Source organism: Panthera leo, chromosome B2 (genome assembly GCF_018350215.1).
Source record: "Panthera leo isolate Ple1 chromosome B2, P.leo_Ple1_pat1.1, whole genome shotgun sequence".
NCBI lineage: Eukaryota > Metazoa > Chordata > Mammalia > Carnivora > Felidae > Panthera > Panthera leo.
The window spans coordinates 21,935,579-21,956,434 of record NC_056683.1 but is presented as its reverse complement, the minus strand read 5'-3'; the positions used below and the strand labels follow the sequence as shown (position 1 = coordinate 21,956,434).

The 20,856-nt window shown below is 39.9% G+C and overlaps 1 long non-coding RNA gene across 1 annotated transcript; it reads left to right on the top strand.

The window, feature by feature from the left end:
* Positions 1 to 1,118: 1,118 nt before the first annotated feature.
* On the top strand, positions 1,119 to 19,811 carry LOC122218964. The gene is made up of 5 exons (XR_006202199.1): positions 1,119 to 1,163; positions 5,612 to 5,673; positions 17,460 to 17,544; positions 17,935 to 18,108; positions 19,645 to 19,811. It is a non-coding gene; the product is annotated as an uncharacterized LOC122218964 (long non-coding RNA).
* Positions 19,812 to 20,856: the final 1,045 nt, after the last annotated feature.

Genomic DNA, 20,856 nt, shown 5'->3' with positions numbered 1-20,856 from the left:
TTCACAGCTTCCAAGAGGCCAAACTGTCTACAAAAGACAAGTCCATTTTATTTTTTTCTCCAGTAAAGCAATTACTGTCCTTCTCTTGGTGTCGGGTGCTCTTGTCACATCTGACACACCAGTTTGATTGTCCAGAGAATGAGCAAAACAATGAGTCCTTAGAGCACAGGGCTCTCCGAGGCTGCCGGCTCCAGGGTGCATTGGGTAAACATTCCACTTTGGCAGTAGAAAATTAATCTTTCAAACAAAAATGCTTTGTCACAATTCCACTCCCACAAATGATAGAGAAAAGAGAGAAAGGACTCTGGGCCCTATTTCTTCAGGAAGTGCTGAAGAAAGATATTCAATTAAAACAGGTATTGTAGGTTGGTGTCCTCATTTATAGGTGGGCCAGGTTGTCCAGGACATGTGGCCAAGAGGTACAGCTTTGGCAGTATGAGAATATGGAGATGTCAAAGAGTAGTTTTGTTTGGTGCTTTTGACACATCTTTCCCACCTGGGCTGATTGTTACCCACAGTCACATTGGAGACAGAATCATGACATGAGCCTGGGAAGCCTCTGGCATGGCAATGGGGGTAAGTAGGAGGTGTTCAGAGGAAAATCACTTTGGGAAAGTATTCAAACCACCACAACCATCTTTTTATTCTAAAATATTTTCCTTAGAATGGCCCAGAGTGTTGAACTTAGAGGCCTCCTACTCTGGTCAAAAGAAAACATTTTTGAAGTTGCAAAGCAAACTTCGAACCCCAAAGAATGAGGTGGGCTGCCTGTTAGGGATCCTTCCAAAAGAGTGCTTGTCACTGAGAGTCTGCCCCCCACCCCTCAGCTCACTGAAATCATGAGAAGGGAAAGTACCTTCCAACTTCCAGGGCTGTGGAACCGTGCTGGAGGGCAGTTGGTGGGGGCGGGGGGTGGGGGGGAGGGGGCTCTGCCAAGATAAGCAGCAGTGGTCGCAGCAAAATCAAACAGCACTGGACACTGGGAGGGGGGCAGAGAGAGGGGAAGATTATAACTGGGTGGGGTCTGGCTATAGGCAGCTGAGTATAGTGTTGAAAGAGATGAATTTCACTGCATGTTTTTACAGTTGTCACCCAGGTCTTGATGACAGCTTAATGGAAACAGGAATCCAAACTGAAACATTGTACACTGTTCACCTTTATAAGTAAGTTACATTTATGGGATCCAAAATGAAGAACTACCCTTCCTCTCTCTTATCAGATGGAAACAGCCAGACAAAGAGGACTAAAGCAGCTCCTGATATCAGGGATGGGGCTGAAAAGAAGTCAGTGAGGCTGGGACTGTGTGTGGAAAGGATTAGGACCTCATGTAGATAAATCAGATCTTGTTAAAATAAAGAACTTCAGATGACATTATTAAAAGACAAAAGGCAAGTGTTAGGCTGGGAAAGGATACATGCAACAGATATACCCAACAAAGCACTTGTAGACTAAAATATGTTTAAAACTCCTACAAATCAGTAGGAGTAATCAGATTTTAAAATATGAGCAAAAGACTTGGAACAACACTTTACAAAACAAGATATCCAAACGACCAATAAGCATGTGAAAAGTTACTCAACATCATGACTCATGACAGAAATGCAAATTAAAACATAATTGAGATACTAGCAAATACTGCCCCATGCACATGGGCAACACACAGGTGTGTGCACACAAATGACCAAGATTAAAAAGACTGGAAATTCCAAATGTTGGCAAGAATACAGAACAACTGAGACCCTTGTACACTGCTTCTGGGATTGGAAAATAGCACAGCTACTTTGGAAAAGTTAGCAGTTTTATCTAAAGATGAGTTTATGCAACATTCTGACCCAGCAACGCCACTAATGGGTGTAAACCCAATAGATGTGAGGCACCAAAGGACATGCAAGATGGTTCATAACAGCTTTATTCATTATAGCCCCAAACTAGAAATGATCCAAATGACCATCTGTGGTCAGATGAATCAATTGGAGTGTAATTGTAGTTAATACTATGTAGTATATATATGTATATATATATATATATACATATATATATAGTATAATTGTATATATACTTAGTGTATATGTATAGTATAATTGTAGTATATATACGTAGTATGTGTGTGTGTATATATGTATATATGTATGTATATATATAGTATAATTGTAGTATATATACGTAGTATGTGTATATATATGTGTGTATGTGTGTATATATATATATACATATGTATGTGTATATATGTGTGCATATATATATATATATATATATATATATATAGTATAATTGTAGTATTATGCTACAGCAGAATGTTGAATGAATGAAGCCAGACTAAAGAAGAACAACCCATGAATGATTCGATTTATATGAAAAACCAGACAATAGTACTCTATGGTGACAGAAGCCAGAAAAATGGCCACATTTTAAGGAGAGTTACTGGCAGTAAGGCACCCAAAGGAGCCTTCTGAGATGCTGAAAATGCTCTGTATCTTGATCTAGGTGGTGGTTATAATGGATGTATGCATGTGTGAAAATTTATTGAGGTGCACACAAAAAGATTTATGTGTTTCCCTGCGTGTCAGTTGCACCCAGATCAGAAAGTTGCAAAGTAGTATGATGCTGCTGCTTTTTCTTCTCCAGGTCCTTTACAGGACTCCAGCTCTGTATTTACCACGTCGTGAGGGAATTATTTCCCTTCCCTATTATTTGCAAGTTGTTTGCAGATGGGCATCATGTCTTTTTTTTTTTTTTTTTTTGGCCATTTTTTAAAATTTATATTCAAGTTAGTTAACATACAGTGTGATCTTGGCTTCAGGAGTAGAACCCAGTAATTCATCTATTACATAGGACACCCAGTGCTCATCCCAGTAAGTGCCCTCCTTAATGTCCATCACCCATTTAACCCATCCCCCCCCACCCACCTCACCTCCAGCAACCCTCAGTTTGTTCTTTATTTAAGAGTCTCTTATGATTTGCCTCCCTCTTTGTTTTCATCTTATTTTTCTACTCTTCCCCTATGTTTATCTGTTGAGTTTCTCAAATTCCACATACGAGTAAAATAACATGATATGTCTTTCTCTGACTGACTTATTTCGCTTAGCATAATACATTCTAGTTCCATCCATGTTGTTGCAAATGGAAAGATTTCATTCTTTTTCATCACCAGTACTATTCCATTGTTTGTATAAACCACATCTTCTTTATCCATTCACCAGTTGATGGATATGTAGGCTCTTTCCCTAATTTAGCCATTTTTGACAACGCTGCTCTAAATATTGGGTACCTGTGCACGATGTTGTATTCATCTGTATTTCTCCACTGCCTAGCATAGTGCTTGCTATAGAAAAGGTACTCAATAAATCTGTGTTAAACTGTTCCTAAAACACTCTAATCCCATGTCATTTAGACCGTCAATCATGCATATTGTTCACCTCCTACTTTACCCTTTGGTTGTAAAGGTAAAGAATGGGAGCAAACCTGGATAATCCTTTCCACTTGTCAAGCCTTCAGATGACGAAAATATGTTGAATTCTCCCACCTGGGGTGGCCTGTTTAAACCAGAGGTTCTCAAGATTGAAGAGCATAACATTCAAGTGCAGAACTTAGTAAATATGCATATTCCTGGTTCTGCCCCCAGACACTCTGGTCCACAAGGTTAGGGAAGGAGTTCAGGTCTATACTTAGAACAAGCACTCCAGAAAGTTCTGATCATGCACACTATGAGAAAAACAGGCTTGGACACACAAAACTTCTGGCTTTCTAGAGATTATAGGACACTGAATACTAAGTGAATAATGGGACATGCCCCCTCACCTAAGACGAGACCACCACAGTTTTAGATTCCCTCCCCCTAGGGTATGGGGTCTCTGGTGAGTCTTTCAAGAGAGGAATTTTTTGGAAACACCTAGATTAAGTGTTCTCGTATAATCCATTCGATTCGACCTTTCTTTGGAAATCAAGAAGGATACAACATCTTTAATACAACTAAGGAAACAGTTGTTATAGCTAAGCTTCCACTTCTGAGGTAACGTGTTACCACACATTGGGAAAAGAAGGAAACCCTGTGAGGTTCAATGAGAGATTTTTCTTTTTCTAAAAAAAAAAATGATATTCAGGGACATTTTTGCCAATTTTTTTTTGAGATAGAGATCTTAAGGCCATGACACAAACTGACAAGAAGCTGAAAACTCCAAATCAAGACTGGCACCTTGTCCCTAGTTTCCATCAGTAAGTTGAGAATGGGTTGTCAGAGTCAACGTTTTCCTTATGTTGAATTATTTTATCACGTAAATGGTGTTCTTTGGAGAAAATATACAGAAACAAGGGAGATCCATCAGCCTGAAGGTTAAGTTTCTCTTCTCTAAGCACTGACTATATATATTATACATATATATGACATATACATATATATTATGTATACTTTATATATATGTGTATATTATATATACTTTATATTTATACACATGTACATTATATACATATACATACATATTATATATACTTCATATATACACATATACGTGTATATATAGAGAGAGAGAGACCGAGAGAGAGAGAGAGAGAACATAACCAAATCCTGCAGTCAGTGGGTTATGCTTTACCGTAATTATTACTCTATGGAGAAACCACTCAGAATCTAGGCACTCCTATAATTTATCTGGGTTAATGTATCTGTAATGCAAAACCAACAAATCAAATATAAATACAGAGCTAAATAAATATATAGACAAACCATGTACAAACACATGAATGTATGTCACAAACCAAGTACTTGGCCATCCAGGAAAATTTAGCTTAGTTTCTCTGACTGGAATGTAACAAATAGCCTTTTGGTTTTGCTTTGTCATCTATTTCTTCCTAATGCAAACAAGGAAAATATTCTTGAAAAGCAGCTGTGAATGGATAGTGACAAGTGGTTTCCTGTGGTCTAAGAACAAGCCAGCAATTACTGTCCGTTAAGTTCTTTCAAATTCCAGAGGCAAAGGAAGTTCAATAATGCTGTATTGGCATCATGGTTATTGAATGAAGAGGAGGAATCTTGAGATAAAACGGGGCTGGTTTTTTTTTTCCTTTTAGAATGAAGTTATAAATATTTTCTCCACAGACACTACAAAATATCAGAAGATCTCTGAGCTTCAACATGGCTCCCTGCATGTCTGTGAACAATGTAAATGGTGGAAATGATAGAACTAGGGGCAAATGTCAACTTTCCCCAAAGAAGTCCAGCAATACTGGTTTCCTAGGAGACCTTGGGGTAGCTCTTAACCTCTCTGGGCCTTCATCTCTGCATTGACAGCTCTCTGAAAATGCTTTCTGGTCTGCTGACTCTGATTTCGTTAAGGCAGGATAGAATTCAGGGGCTATAATAAAGTCTTTGGGAAGAAAGAGCTGGAATCCCAGGAAGTAAAATTTAGATTATGAGAGTTTGTCCTCTGTGGGCTTAGGCTTCTGAATTCTCTCCTCTCTTCCTTCCGTGTCCAATATTGTAATTACTAGGTAAAGCAGAAGGGTATTCAGTCTTTGGGATTCCAGGAGAGTAGAGGGGAGCAGAGGGAGTGGAGATAGCATATATTTATTTCCTTGTTTATTTATATTCCTTGTTTCTGTCTCCTTCATTATCTATCAGGTGGCACCAGCATCTTGCTTACTGCTGAGTCCTCCAAAGGCTGGCACAGTATCTGGCACATAGTAAGTGCTCACTAAACACTAGTTGAGCTGATGAATGAGGCCACAGATGGATGGGTGGAGTCAGGTTTCTGTATGCCCCTATGTCTCTGTGGGGGTACTCCAGGCAGTGCCTACCCATAGCTCAGAGCCCAAGAGCTAGGATGAACAAGTGGGACTCTGGGGGTTCTTGAGATGGGAGACATTCTGTGTTAAGGCTGAGAAAGTCCTGGGCAAATCTGGACAATTTAGTCACTCTACCTAGAGACATATATATTTTTTTAAGTTTATTTATTTGTTTTGAGAGAGAGAATCCCAAGCAGGCTCCATGCTGTCAGCACAGATCCCAACGCAAGGCTTGATCCCATGAACCGTGAGATCATGACCTGAGCCAAAGTCAAGAATCGGACACTGAACTGAGCCACCAAGGTTCCCTCTACCTAGAGACTTCTGAAGGTCTTTGATACCTTACATGAAAGGAGAGTAGGGTCAAAGTATTTATTATCCTTTCAAGGTTACCTCAGCCTGGCTTATCCTCTGATTGAAGGTCATGGCTCCTCTCAGGTAGTACCCTCTTCCCAACTCTTCCCTTACAGGCTCCTGTAATTGCTCTATGTCTCTGGGGCCTTGGGTGGTGACAGCTTGGCTGCTACTAAGCCTGAATATCTACACCATCACTTGTGGTTCTTCTCTACTCTCCACGCCTTAGCAAATAGTCATTTTCCAAATAAACCTTCCTGGAATTATCTAAAGTTGAATCAGCCACTGTTTCCTGTGGGGACTCTGACTGACAGGAGGAGAAAATGGGAAATGTAGAAATAAGCATCCTGAGAAATCATTAATATGCAAAGACATTTAACCTTCTAAGCCTCCGGGTTCCCCATCTGTGAATCTGTAGCCACCTCACTGGGTTGTTAAAAGAAGCGACTAAGAGAATGTGCTTAAGGCTGTTTGTTAGCATATCAAAAGCACTCAGCATTATTTTTTAAGCCACTGTTATTGGCTATTGTTTTTCCTTAGCTCTTTTTCACAACAGAACAACCTGGGAGTGATCAGGCTTGCCTTCAGTTTGAGAAGGGTCCCAGAATTTCACCTCTCCAAAGGGCATGAAATATTAAGCAGAAATATTATAGATTTAAAATTTTAAACATGTATGAATTGCTATTCTCTTACTTCAGGGCCTTGAGTGAAACCCTTAATGTTCTATATGTTTTGAGATATAGTGGTAAGTCTGATGTCTGTTTTGGGGGCAGGTAAGAGGTGGAGACTTTGTAAATTTGCAGGAAACCCCCTACTTGATGAATGAACCCATATCTCCAGGCCAAGCCAGGCTGCTGAAATCCATAGGCCACAAAATGAAACAATTTTGAACTCAAGAAAAAGGTTCTAATTTCCAAATTAATGATGCTGTGACCTGTCTGCAGACCTTAGGTGAAAATTGGCTATTGAAAATGTCCTTGGGGGCGGATCAGCTTGGAGGCTAAACATTAACAGCTATTAAGATTTTTCTTCATTACAATAAATAAAGTACAAGCAAGAACATAAAAATTCTGTGATGAAATAAGATGATTTAGGAAAGACAGAGGGGTGGGCATACACTCAACTTATTCCAAAGCGAATGAAAACACACACACATACACACACGAAATGCTTTGCACACAACTAAGAAAAATGGGAACAAAGAAGGACTATATATGGGGAAATAACACCAAAGTTCATAACAGCAAGGCCCAAATTAAATTATGTTGTAGTGTGTTAGATAGTGTCCCCCCTCTGCCCGACACACACACAAAATTCATGTCTGCCTGAAACCTCAGAATGTGTCTGTTATGCCCAGAATTCGTGATCCCCAAAGACCGCCAGGGAGCTGAGTCCGATGTAAAAGCAAAAGAGCCTTTATTTGAGCTAGCTCGAGCTCAATCCCCTACCAGCACCAACGCATCGGAGAGAGAGGAGTTTCAAAAGGACAAAGGTTTTATTGGGGCCTAGAGGCAGTTGGTGAGGTAATGGCTGTGGCCTCAGGTGATTGTTGGCTGGGGAAGGGTCTGAGTCCTGTTAGGCAGGTGGGGGGGGGGGGGGGGTTGTTACTCAAGGGGAGGAGGTGTGGTCAAGGTGAAGGACACAGAACAAGATGGAGGCAGCCGGCATAGGCCCGCCCTTTCAGTGTCCTTATTGAAATACGGTCTTTGTGGATGTAATTAGTTAAGGGTCTCATAATGACATCTTCCCGGATTCAGGTTGAGCCCTAAATCTGATTACTGGTATTCTTGTCAGAGAAAGGTGAGGGAGATTAGGATATAAAAACACATGGCCACATGAAGGTGGAGGCAAAGATTGGAGAGAGGCTTCCCCAAGACAAGGAACATTGGGAAATGCAAGAAGCTGGAGAAGGCAAGGAAGGAGCCTTCCCTGGAACCACTGGAAGGATCCTGGCCATGCCGGCATCTTGATCTCAGATTTCTAGCCTCCACAATTGTGACGGCATAAATTTCCATCGTTTGAAGTCACCTAGTTTGCAGTTATATGTGACAGCAGCTCCAGGAAACCAGTGCACACATCAAAGTTCTTTCCATACTTCATACAGCAGGAACTCAATAAACGCAGTTGCTTGGACAAGAATCTGCTGCACTGCAAAACCATGAAGGTCCCACCATGTTTACATTGTGGTCTTGTCTCAGAGTGAAGACCCAGCACTTCATGCTTCCCGTTTTAAATTTTGCAACCAGTGCATTTCATGTAGAACAAGCACAGAGTTCAGAATATGGAGCAGTCAGATTGAGATTGACGTACCTGCTAATCAAGTCTGGCATTGTATTTCCAAACCGATCATTCCAGAGGAAGTCACTGACTAATTACAGCCCACAGGAGACTGGTATCTAGCCCTGCAGGGACGTTTATGTTACCCGCATATCTCTCAAGCAGGGCCCTGTGAAGATACTATGCCAAATCTTTGCAAGGGTGTAGGTACAACCCCAGGCCTCCATCATCCATCCATCCAGTGCAGAATCCCAGCATGAGATCCCTTGTCCAGGAATATTTTTAATCCCTCTTCAATGTCCCCATATACTTCACATGGCCCTAGTGAGGATTCTTTTCTCCATTTTACTGCCCACCTCTTTCCCTGCTGCTGAAGGGAAGCCCACTGTGGTCTCCCTTCTTTTGTTCTTAAATCACACTATTTCTTTTATCACTGCAATGCTGATTTGACTCCAAGTTGGCCACACTTGTGTTTCATGACTGTGCTAGTGTTTTCCATTTGCCTCTCCCCCTCACTCTTTACTCTTCTCCTGGGTACCCAGACATCAGCCTCAATGGCTTCATCATCAGCCAGACCACCTTGCCCTAGCTTGTGGTGAGGTAGGGGACATACTGCCCAGAAATGGGAGGATGGGAGGAGAGACAGGTCCAGTCAGGGTATTGATTCCCCTCCGCTCACCCTCTGTGCCAGGCCTCTGTCGGCAGCTACAGCTTCTGCTGGAGCCCCCGTTGCAAAGCTGGAAATCTGTGATCCTTCAGGCCTGGGACTGCAGACTGCTTTCTGCTGGGGAAAATCCCTGACTTCCAGCCTCTCCCTCGGACTCCCTCAGCTCTGTCCCCACATCTACAAACAGTGCCTCTTTTAAATTCTTTCCACTTACACCTCTGATACAGTTATCATATCAATCCTTATTCAATATTTTGCCTAGCTACAAGCACTGAACACACACACACACACACACACACACACACAGCTGATCTGTATCACATAAAAAATACGGCTTCAAAATCAGACACCCCTAAATAAACACTTATGCCATTGCATTGCTCTGTTCATCTGAGTTATTTAGTCTCTGTGAGTCCCAGTTAACTCATCTGTGAAATAAGACCATATACCTTGTAGGTTATGAGGAAACTGAAATGAATGAACACAGAGCATTTCTTGTGTGCCTTTTCTTCACCTCCTCATTCAACTTCCTACCAATACTCCAGAACCTGTCTGGCGATCACCCTCTGAGCTGTCTGACTTCCGAGCTGACCAACCCTCTAGTTGTCTAGCCTGTTTCTATGTACTGTCAAGGTAAGGCCCTTGCTAACCAGTCTCTTCTTTAGGCTGGTGTTTGGGTGGTCCTGCCCACACATCAAAGCACCTTCCCATAGGGATTCACCCCAGCCTCAGTGCCTCCATATCAAGTGGGGCAGATATGCTATTTCCAGAGGAGGTCATTGAGGCAGACAGACAGGTGAAAGAACCTGTCCACAGTCACCAAAATTCCATTACCAAGTCGGTGGGGACTCTGTTCCCACCTTGTTGCCTCCATTCTCCTGCAGGAGATCCCATTCACTTCAAGGTTTCTGGTTCCCTTTGATGTGTATGATATACGCCAGAGAAGATGGTAACAATGACAACTCCATGTCACCAACCATGGACCAGGGTGGGGAAGGTTGGAAAAGGAACTGTGGAGGAAGTCTCTGTGGGCACAGAACCAGCCCCCATGCTTTGCACACAACGACTTGGACGGAAACAGATTCGCTTCTCAAATTGATGAATTGGCAGATGGACATCCAGCTGCTGGGTGTTCCCATCCTGATTGAAAAGCCTGCGTGACATGGCCATGAGCACTAAACCAGGAAATGAGTCCTAAGTAAGACCCTATTCATCCCTCAGCCCTTTGGAATTGTGCCTGGTGGGCACAGCGATGCATGACAGAGGCTAGTCTGGCAAGAATGCAAAGTTGTCATTTCACAGATAAGGAAAAAGTTGCATTCATCCCCAAGATTTCTGAAAAAAAGAGAAACTAATTCTGTGAAATGTGAACAAAGGCAGCATAGAAGGGGAAAACTCAGGATTTGCTACTGGAGACTTCACTTTTAAGATTCATTTCGGCAAAACAAAAAGGAAAAGAAACATTAATATCTCTTTCATGAACAATATAAAAGTAAATAGACCCATAAAAGGAGGCTGAAGAAAGAATCCAACCCACTTGCTCACCAAAGAATCTTCAAGAAGGAAATATGCTTCCTTTAACAATCCCCAAATATTCAATAAAAGGTTTAGAAAGAGTTGTTTACATCTACTTTGTTTTGGAATTTAATTTTTGAATTAAATTTATTTAACTTTTTAAAAACGCTGAATTTACAGAAGGCAAGTAAAACGGTGAATAACAGATTGTGACAGGTTCTATGTTCAGCAAATGAACCTCCTCAAATCATAACTTCTGGCAATACTGATGGCCAGGATGGTCATCCAGACTGACAATTAAGATGGAAAGACAGATCACCCACACCCATTCATCAGAAAAGTGAGAAGCTCTGCTTCATAAAAGCAGGACATGCCCACTGCCAGAAGCTGAAAAGCTAAGAAAAATCTCTCAGCAAAGCAAATGAAAATAGTTACTAATTTCACATTCCGGAGGTGCTCCTTGTTAATATTGGGGAATGCTTTCCCATAGCTTTCTAGTTCTTATGTCAATAAAATAAAGAAATAAGATTTCAGTATAACTAGCATGTAAATATAAATAACGTGAAATATAAAGAAAATAAAGTTGCACAATATGCGAGCATTTTGGTTCACCTCTACCATAATTTATTTCGTCAACCTCCTATTATTAGTCCTGGTGATCTCAGATCTTTCCATGATAAAGCCAACAAAGTTCTGTTTCCAACGTTTAAAATAAATTTAGGGTTGTAACTTGGTGCAGCCACTATGGAAATCAGTATGAGAGTTTCTCCAAAAAATTATGAATAAAACTACCAAGCGATCCAGCAATTCCACTGTGGGGAATATATCCAAAGGTGGTGAAGACACTAACCCAAAAAGATATCTGCGTCACCGTGTTCATAGCAGCATTGTTTACATTAGCCCAGACGTGGAAATGACATAAGTGTGGATGAATGGATAAAGAAGATGTGGTATATATATGTATACTTACACATGTATATAATAGATGAATATTATTCAGCCCTTAAAGAAAAGGAAATTCTGCCATTTACAACAACATGGATGGATCTTGAAGGATATTATGCTAAATGAAATAAGTCAGATGGAGAGAGTCAAATACTATATGAATTCACTTATATGTGGAATCTAAAACAAAAAAACACCAAATCATAGAAAAAGTGATCAGATTTGTGGTTACCAGAAGCAGAGGGGAGGGGGAGGGGAAATTGGGGGAAGGTGATCAAAAGGCACAAAATTCCAGTTATAAGTGGTAGAGGGTATAATGTACAACATGATGATTATAACTAAAACTGCTATATAATCTACAGGAAAGATGTTTAAAAAATAAATCCTAAGAGTTCTCACAAGGAGAATTTTTTTCCTTTAATTTTTCTTCTTTCTTTTTTTTTATTGTATCTATGAAAATTGGATGTTAGTCGAATGTATTATGGTAATCATTTCACAACATATGTAAATCAAACCATCATGCCGTATACCTAAAACTGGTACAGAGATATATGTCAATTATTTATCAGTAAAACTGGAAAAAAATAGGGGTGCCTGGGTGGCTCAGTCAATTGAGCATCTTACACTTGATTTCGGCTCAGGTCATGACCTTGCAGTTTGTGAGCTCAAGACTGACATTGGGCTCTGGGCTGACAGTGCTGAGCCTGCTTCAGATTCTGTGTCTCCCTTTCTCTGCCCTTCCCCTACTCGTTCTCTCTCTCTCTCTCTCTCTCTCTCAAAATAAATAAACATTAAAATTTTTTTTAACTGGAAAAATAAATTTAGTCTCCTGATCCTAACTGAAAAGAAAAACCAAACAACCAAATTCCATGCCATGCTTCTATGAACTTTCCATGTTATTTTAGACCCCAGGACCTTTGCACATGCTATGTGCTCCATCTTAAATGCTCCCTGCCTTCATCTGACTACAAACTCCTAGCTTTTGGTGAAAGGGGCTTGTTTGCTTGGTCCCATATGTATTCATCAGAGGGGAAAAAAGAAAAAAAAACTTATGGTCATTCCCAGAAAGAAATAATATGAGAAGAATAATTCCAGGTTTTCTCTCCTCCTTTGCTCAGTGCTTCTAAGAGGTATCATGTAAGAAAAATGTAGCATTAGTGAACCCATCTTTCTCCAGTGGATGGAGTTCATGCTAGAGCTCAGTCTCGTGTGACTTCCTTTTTCTGCACTTCTGCTTTAGTTGTACTTGCTCTTAGGGGAGGCTGACCAAGGTCATACTTCTGGCTGGGTAAATACACTTCAAATTCAGTTATGGTCTTGCTGCAAATCCATACGTTCCTCGCATAAAGTCTTAAGCGGATGTTTTGATAGCCATCTGATTTCTATGTATAGAAATCTGTATATCCTTCAGTGTTCAGAACCGGTTCAGAATTTAGAAGTCCTCCCTGAACCACATTCCTCATAACAGAATTAATCTTTTATACCACCAAAGTAGTCATTTACAAAATTAGTCTGCAGTCACACTGAATACACTGAATCACAATTATTTGTTTATATATGCATATTTATTTAGAGTCTAAGAACTCTTTGGGACAGAGACTATGTCTTATTTATTCATCTTTTTATTTCCAGCATAATACCTGACACATAGGAGACACTAAGTAAAAAACGGTTAAATAAACAAATGGCAAATTGCCAATAGTGTCACATATTTTAAACAATCAGACCAAGGGGCACCTGGGTGGCTTTGTCAATTGAGCATCCGACTTTGGCTCAGGTCATGATCTCATGGCTCATGAGTTCGAGCCCTGCATTGGGCTCTGTGCTGACAGCTCAGAGCTTGGAGCCTATTTGGGATTCTGTGTCTCCCTCTCTCTCTGCCCCTCCCCCACTTGTGCTCTGTCTCTCTCTCTCTATCTCTCTCTCTCTCTCAAAAATAAATAAATATTAAAAAATATTTTTTTAACTTTAAACAACCAAACCAAATTTTATCCAGATAGGTTCCCTAGAAATAGTAGATTATTATAACCATAAGACGTCCCATAACACTGATTCTCACACTTTAGTGTATTTCAGAATCATCGAGAACATGGTACAATTTCTGGGCACCCAGAGTTTCTTTTTTGTTTTAAACTTTTTTTTTTTAACATTTATTCATTTTTGAAAGGCAGAGAGAGAGAGAGAGGGCGAATGGGGCAGGGGCAGAGAGAGAAGGAGACACAGAAACAGAAGCAGGCTCCAGGCTCCAGGCTCCGAGCTGTCAGCAGAGCTCGACATGGAGCTCAAACTCATGACCACGAGATCATGACTTGAGCCAAAGTCAGCTGCTTAACTGACTGAGCCACCCAGACACCCCATCTGGGCCCCCAGAGTTTCTGATTAGCAGTTGGGACCCCGATTTATATTTCTAACAAGTTCCCGGGTGATGGTGATGCTGCTACGCTGGGGTCCACATTTTGAGAACTACTATTCTAGAACAGTATTTTCCAAACTATCATCAGTATCACCTCTGGTGTTTGTGAAATTTCCAGATACCGCTATAATATTCTGATTCAGAAAGGTGGACACGATTCTACTGCAGCAAAGTTCATGCGTGATTGTATTGTAGCCAAACCATCCACAGACAACTGAAAGTCCCTGGACTTGAGCTACACTCACAAGTAAACTTTGGAATGAAATGTAAAGACTGATTTCCTGGCCATTGTTTTCTATGGCTTGGTTGAATGATTAAGTGAAACAATTTTCTGGGGAAATCTACTCTGTGATTTTAGCTAAACTTTACTATTTAATTCCTGACTTCATCATATACTATAGAGGACTCTGAACTTTCTGATCTGGATACAGCAAACCTCAGAGTAACAGTCTCTCAATCAACAAATATTAATTAGGTACCTATTAAGCAAAAGTCACAATGGAGTCCCCAGCAGAGAAAGAAAGAAGCAACATATTTAGTTGTCTTCTAGAAAGATTTCATCAGCTGGTTGCGAAGGTAAGAAGTAGACATACTTTTTTTAAAAAAAGGTAGCTAAAAATTCCAAATAAGAAAAGACAATTATCAAAGAATGCAGGTGAAGGAATGCTGAGGTCACTTGGAGGGAGAGGGGGATGTAGCTAAAGCTGGAGAACTGAAGAGAAAATCATTTGAGGGATAAGACATAGCAGCATCTGAAGACAAAATTGAGGGAGGATTATGCCTAGAGAAGTTCCAAGGAGAGTTTGAGACTCAAGCCAGTTGCAAAAGAAAAGTCTTAGCAATAGAAGTAGGACATCTTGGGACCACTGGGGTGGCTCAGTTGGCTAAGTGCCCGACTCCTGATTTCAGCTCGGGGCATGATCTCGTGGTTTCTCACTTCAAGCCCTGCATCAGGCTCTGCACCAGTAGGCAGAGCCTATTTGGGGTTTTCTCTCTCCCTATTTCTCTGCCTTCCGGTGCTCACTTTCTCTCTCTCTCTCTCTCTCTCGCTCTCTCTCTGTCTTTCTACCCTCTACCTCTCTCCCTCTCTCAAAATAAATAAATAAACTTTATAAAAAATTTAAAAAAAAAGAAGTAGGACATCTTTACTTCTTTGAAAACAGCAAGGGTATCTTTGTCAATTAGCTATTGGCTCTCTTCTGCAGATGACATTGCTCTGGAATAGTACGAATGATTCCTTAGTGCCATCTGGCATTTTCTGGCTAAGAACAGCTCTTGTGCTGAAAACGCAAAGATGGTTGCAGCAAAAATAGCACAGAGAAAATGGTGGCCTGTGTTTATTAACATGTCTTGGCATATAGAAGTAGGAGTCGAGGATTGCTAGACTTTATAGAAACCACATTCATTTTGGTGAGCCATGAGGCTCTGGAATGCCTTTCTCCACTAGGCAATAAAATTATTCAGTAATTATAGCCTTTGATAAAAGAGGTTCAAATAGAAATTAAATAGGCTTCTGATGAATAATAGCCCTTGATTTAATTTTGAAGCAGACATGTGTGTGACCACCCACCCTTTAATTTACTGGAGGAATGATATCATCAAGGGGTTTCTTAGTTATTGAAAACCTTGTAGAACTTTCTAAAATAATCCTTTAAGACAAACTTCTATTCATCCCATCAGTGAATATGAGACCACATATGGACTTAGAAATTGAAAATATTGAATGTTTCTAAATCAAAAGCAGGATGCACTAAAATAAGATATAATTGCTTATGTCTTGCTACATGAGCAACATCAAGGGACTACCTATGGATGAAGAGAGTATTGAAGAGGTTAGTCATTGCCTTGCTGCCTTCATGCTCTTAAAAATATTATGCCCACATCTGAGCTTTGGTTAGGGGATATGACCTGACCACTGTGTTTTTGCCAATAAACTAATCTCCTGGGAAGCAGCTCTATAGGCAATGGTGGACGCAACTCAACACTGGTCAATCAGATTAAATTCTGTCTCATAAAAAGTTGGATTCAGCACACTGAAAGATTGGGTCAGTTCCCACCAGGAGCCAAGACAAAGTCACGTGGACTTAAGACTGGTGGCCAGTTGAGCCATAAACAAGCAGAGGCTCCAGTCTGTGTGAGAAGACATCCATGTCCTTCATTTGAGAACCTGCTCTGTTAACTGTTCATAAACATGTTCCATGTTTTTTCCTTGATCAAAATGAATCTTTACAGTTTTTAACTGAATAGATATCACTGTAGGATCTAAAGGGGATCACACTGGCCCCCTCTTGAAATTTCAAAATTCCTTGGAATACTGGATGAAATCAGCTGACAGTATCCCAAGTCTGTCCTGTGGCAATGACATGAATGCTGTGGACATTTTTTTTTTTTTTTGTAACCACAAGTTTTCCAGGAATGTCTGTTCTTCCCCTATAATGATTAGAGAAAATTTCACATAGCCTGACCACTCTGCACATTCACATAGCTTCAAGGAACCTTAGTCATTGGCTCAGGATTCCTCCTGAATGTAGTGTGACACAACTTTGGCAAAAGGCCTTTAACAAAGTCCTGTGAGTGCGAGCATGGCTAACGAACAACCCACTGTAACTGGAGGCTATTTTCATCTCATACCCGAATTCTTCAAGAGATTCTGTTGTAATTTCTGTGGAACTGTCTTCAAAAATATCTTCCCTAGTTGTCTCACATCCCTGCCCCTACCCTAACCTTCCAAACCCATTCTGGGCTGGATGCCATTCTGTATTCCCCCACATAACCCACCAAGTATACTTTTATGTTTGAATGTACGTACTAAAGCATGATGATATTTTTGAAACACTTATTTTTTCCTTGTGATATTTTCCCTCTTTCCCCCTTGTATTTCCTGCTCTCATTCAGTATCCCTATTCATATTCAAACAGATATCTCTTCTGGATTCATTGCCTCAAGGAAGGACAGAAGACAGAAATGGTCTACTGGCTTAGGTTTTTGTATTTCCTAAAGCCCCCCAAAATGAAGGAAATTACACCAACACATCACAATAGAGAGTGTTCTAGAGAGAGGTAAAAGGTCTTCAGGTCTCTGGAGAAGGGGAGACCTCATATCAGTCCAAGGCAAGGCCTCCAAGAGATAACTAGACCTCAGAGGGAGACCATACCTGAAGTGTTCAATTTATTTTCTGGACCAGCAACCACAACAAAGGTCTATTGGACTTCCAGGGCAATGAAGACAGCAGCATTCATGAGATGGGTAGACTGGCTTCTTTCCATATTCTGGGAGCCATGATTCTGTTGTAGCCCTAGTAAGATAGAAGACGACAGTAACAAATGAGATTGCATTTCTACTATCCTAATTGCAATAGAGTTTTAGATCTGAATTAAGTACTTGGAAAGGAATTAAGTAAAGTCAAAGGTACACTTTTTAAAACTGAGCCTTACACTTGCCATATCAGTGTTCTTCAGTCTTGTAATCAAGTAGATACATGAATGGGATTGGTCTATCTGTATTCTCCTACAGACTCTCTGGAGCATGTGTTTTCTGTGTGCTGGAAACCCTGCCGGCAAGAACATTCACCCCATGTATGAAGAACCAAGTTTCTCTGGTAAGTTGTTCACTTAATAATCTCTGTGGTGCATGGTAAATTGGTCAGTGAGACAAAGATCCTTCAATGAGATTAATAATGTAGGCTGTTTTTAACTCCTTATCACAAATGGTTTAAAAGAGGGTTTGTATTGCTTGTTCTTATCTAAATTTATTTCATTTATTTGTTTCCTTTTATAAACTTTCTTCTTGCTTGCTTACTTGCTTTCTTCTTTCTAACATGATCTTATTGTTATTTCCAGAGATAACCTGTTAAGCAGTAGAAATATAGATAAGGGATGAGTAGACTTTCAACAAAGAAGTTCATTTTAAAAAAACACCACCATGGGGTGGGGAAGTGTCTGATGCAAGATGGCTGTTTGAGCACATGACTGTCTACTCTCTTTGCCAGAGATTCCACTAAAATGACAGTGTCAGAGTGCAAGAAGAGATAAAGCTGTAGCAATGAAGAGACTGGGAATGAAGGTCGATTGTAGATGAAAGACTTCAACAGATTTCTTGAATATGAAAGCAGATGGCAATATGTTGATGGATGAGACAGAGTAGAGGAAGCCAAAGTCCAAATGTGAGTATGAGGGGAATTTCAGGGGAAGTGGCTGCCAGTTATCCTGGCAGAATGCCAGTGAATGTCTAGGTGTAGGGTTAGTGGTCACCTCATCCCATCCCATACACGTGGATAGACCAAAGGGAACCAGGTTTTTACATCCAGAAGTGAGAGGAAAAATAGCTGGAGTAATTTCTCTAAATAAATGAATGAATGGGCTGAAGAGAGATTTGTATTTTAGTGTGAGTATTGGTCTAAGAGTAAAGCTCTCCATGTTCTGGCATTTGGTGGGAAGAGGTGAAACAGAATGTCTAACTAAAGCCTTGTTTTTCATGTACACATCCTAAGCAAAATCTGCCTGTTAGCTGGCCCTGTGCATTCACGTGGAGTTAGTTCCTTGTCTCCCTTCCCATTGAGGAGCTAATCACAATCGTCTCAAAAAGCATATCAATCCAAATTCAGAAGAAATCAACAATGGATAGTGATCATTAAGAAATCCTTCATTTATAAATATGACTGTACAAACAAGATAAGCAGATATCTGAGGAAAACTTCATTTCCAGAAGGAAATGAAAAGGCCAAAATGCATGAAGTCTCAAGGAAATAGAAATAATTCAGGAACTAGAAAGAGATTTTTTTAAGTATTTAATAAATATCTTCAAAGATATTTGAGAAGACATTGTATTCCTAAAATAAGAATAGTATGATTGAAAAGGGAACAATTAGAGAACAAGAAAGCATTACTATAAATTAGAAATATAGTACCTAAAATGTGAAATTCAATACAAGGGCTGAAATATAAAACCAAAAATCTCTCCTAGGTTTACAAGGAGCAAATTTGAGGATAAAGATAAAATTTATAAAGGGTTAATACAGATGCAGAAATCCACCAGTTGGCTAAGAGGAATTGAAAAAAAGAGAACAGAGAACATGAATGGGAGATGTTTTTTTAAAGAAATATAGGCTATTTCTTCAAATGGAAGAAAGACAAATCCTCACATTTGATGAATTCATTGAGTACTGAGCAGGGGGAATGGAAATAGCTACACAGTTAGCACATCCTTTTGAACACCAAAGACAAAGGAAAAAAAAACATAAAAACTTCCAGAGAAAAATGCAAGGAACCACCCAACTTCTCATCATTAGTCACATTACATTTGGAAGATAACAAATCAATGTTTTGAAAATTCTATGGGAAAAAATATTTTGAACCCATAATTTTATACCCAGGCAAACTAGCATTGGGTGAGAGTAAAATAAAAGTATTTTAAGACATACAAAGACTCAGTTACAGTACAGTACAGTTACCATACAGTAAAACCTTGGATTGTGAGTAACTTGTTCCACAAGATGAGAAAACATTTCTAATAAGTTTTAACTTGAGAAACAAGCAATGCCTTGCAATACGAGTAGTATGTGATACTGATTGTCACATGATCGCAACTGAGCCAATGGTTCTTGAAATGCACTTTGATATATGAGTGCTTTGTATTACCAGCATGTTTCCAGAACAAATTATGCTCACAAACCAAGGTTTTACTGTATTTTCTGTCTTAGGATGCCTTCTGAGTATATACCCCAGGAAAACCAAGGAGAAGACCAAAAAGAAGACATGGAATACAGGATTGGCCTTGAATCCAGGAGGTCACTGAAGAGAATCCCAAGGATGACAGCTGTGCAGCAGATCCAGACAACAGGTCCAGATTAGAAATTTCTTGGAAGGACCTCATTGTGGGGGGCTATGAGTAGATAAAAGGATTCTATATAATAGTAATTGGCATTATTGAAAGGCTGGATACATATGAGATTGTGGTGGGGACCTAAGATTCTTTTATAAGTAAGAAAAAAGAATTCCAACTAGAAGTACCTGGTAAACATGAAGAAAAAAGTCAGGGTTCAAAAATGAAGGGACAAAAATAAGACTTGAGTTTTGAGTAACTAATAAAGTATAAGAACAGAAAAATCCATGTGACCTGAAGGCTAGAAACATTTTGCTTCGAGTGCACAGGAATCATGACATTAGACCTGTAGAGCAGGACATGTAATCCTTAGCTCATGCCTCATCTCTGAAGTCAACATTTATACAGTCTTAACAATGTCAATGCTGTTTATTAGTTTTCCAGTTTCGGAGTCCACAGAGAGAAAAAGCACAGAAAATTTAATTATCATTGTAGAATAGAATAGAAATGTTCTCAGCTTTGACAAAGTGAAAGTACAGCTCCAGCTGCCGGCACATGGGAAGTGGAAGGGGAGTGGGAGATAGAGGGAAGGGTAGGGGATTATGTCCCCAGGAATGTCGAATCTAAAGACAGAGTTTCTGGACACAGAGGGGTGCTTACCAGGGGCTGGGGTGTTGGTCAAAGGGTACAAATTTCCAGTTATAAGATGAATAAGTTCTGGGGATTTAATGTACAGCATGGTGATTAAAGTTAACAATACTGTATTATATATTTCAAAGTCGCTAAGACAATATAATTTTGTGATGTAATAGATGTGCTAGCTAACTCTATAGTGGTGATCACTTTGAAGTATATAAGTGTGTCAAATCAACATGTATACCTGAGACTTACACAATGTTATATGTCAATTATATTTTAATAAAGCTGGAAAAAAGAGAAGTTTATGGAATAATAAGTGGAGAATTATTATTAATATTTATTGTTATAAAGGTAAAATATACTCACCTAAATTTGAAAAGAAGGGAGAAAAAAAAGTAGAGTGTCATAACAATACAATAAACCCTCCTCTCCTACAGCAGCGATCAGTATC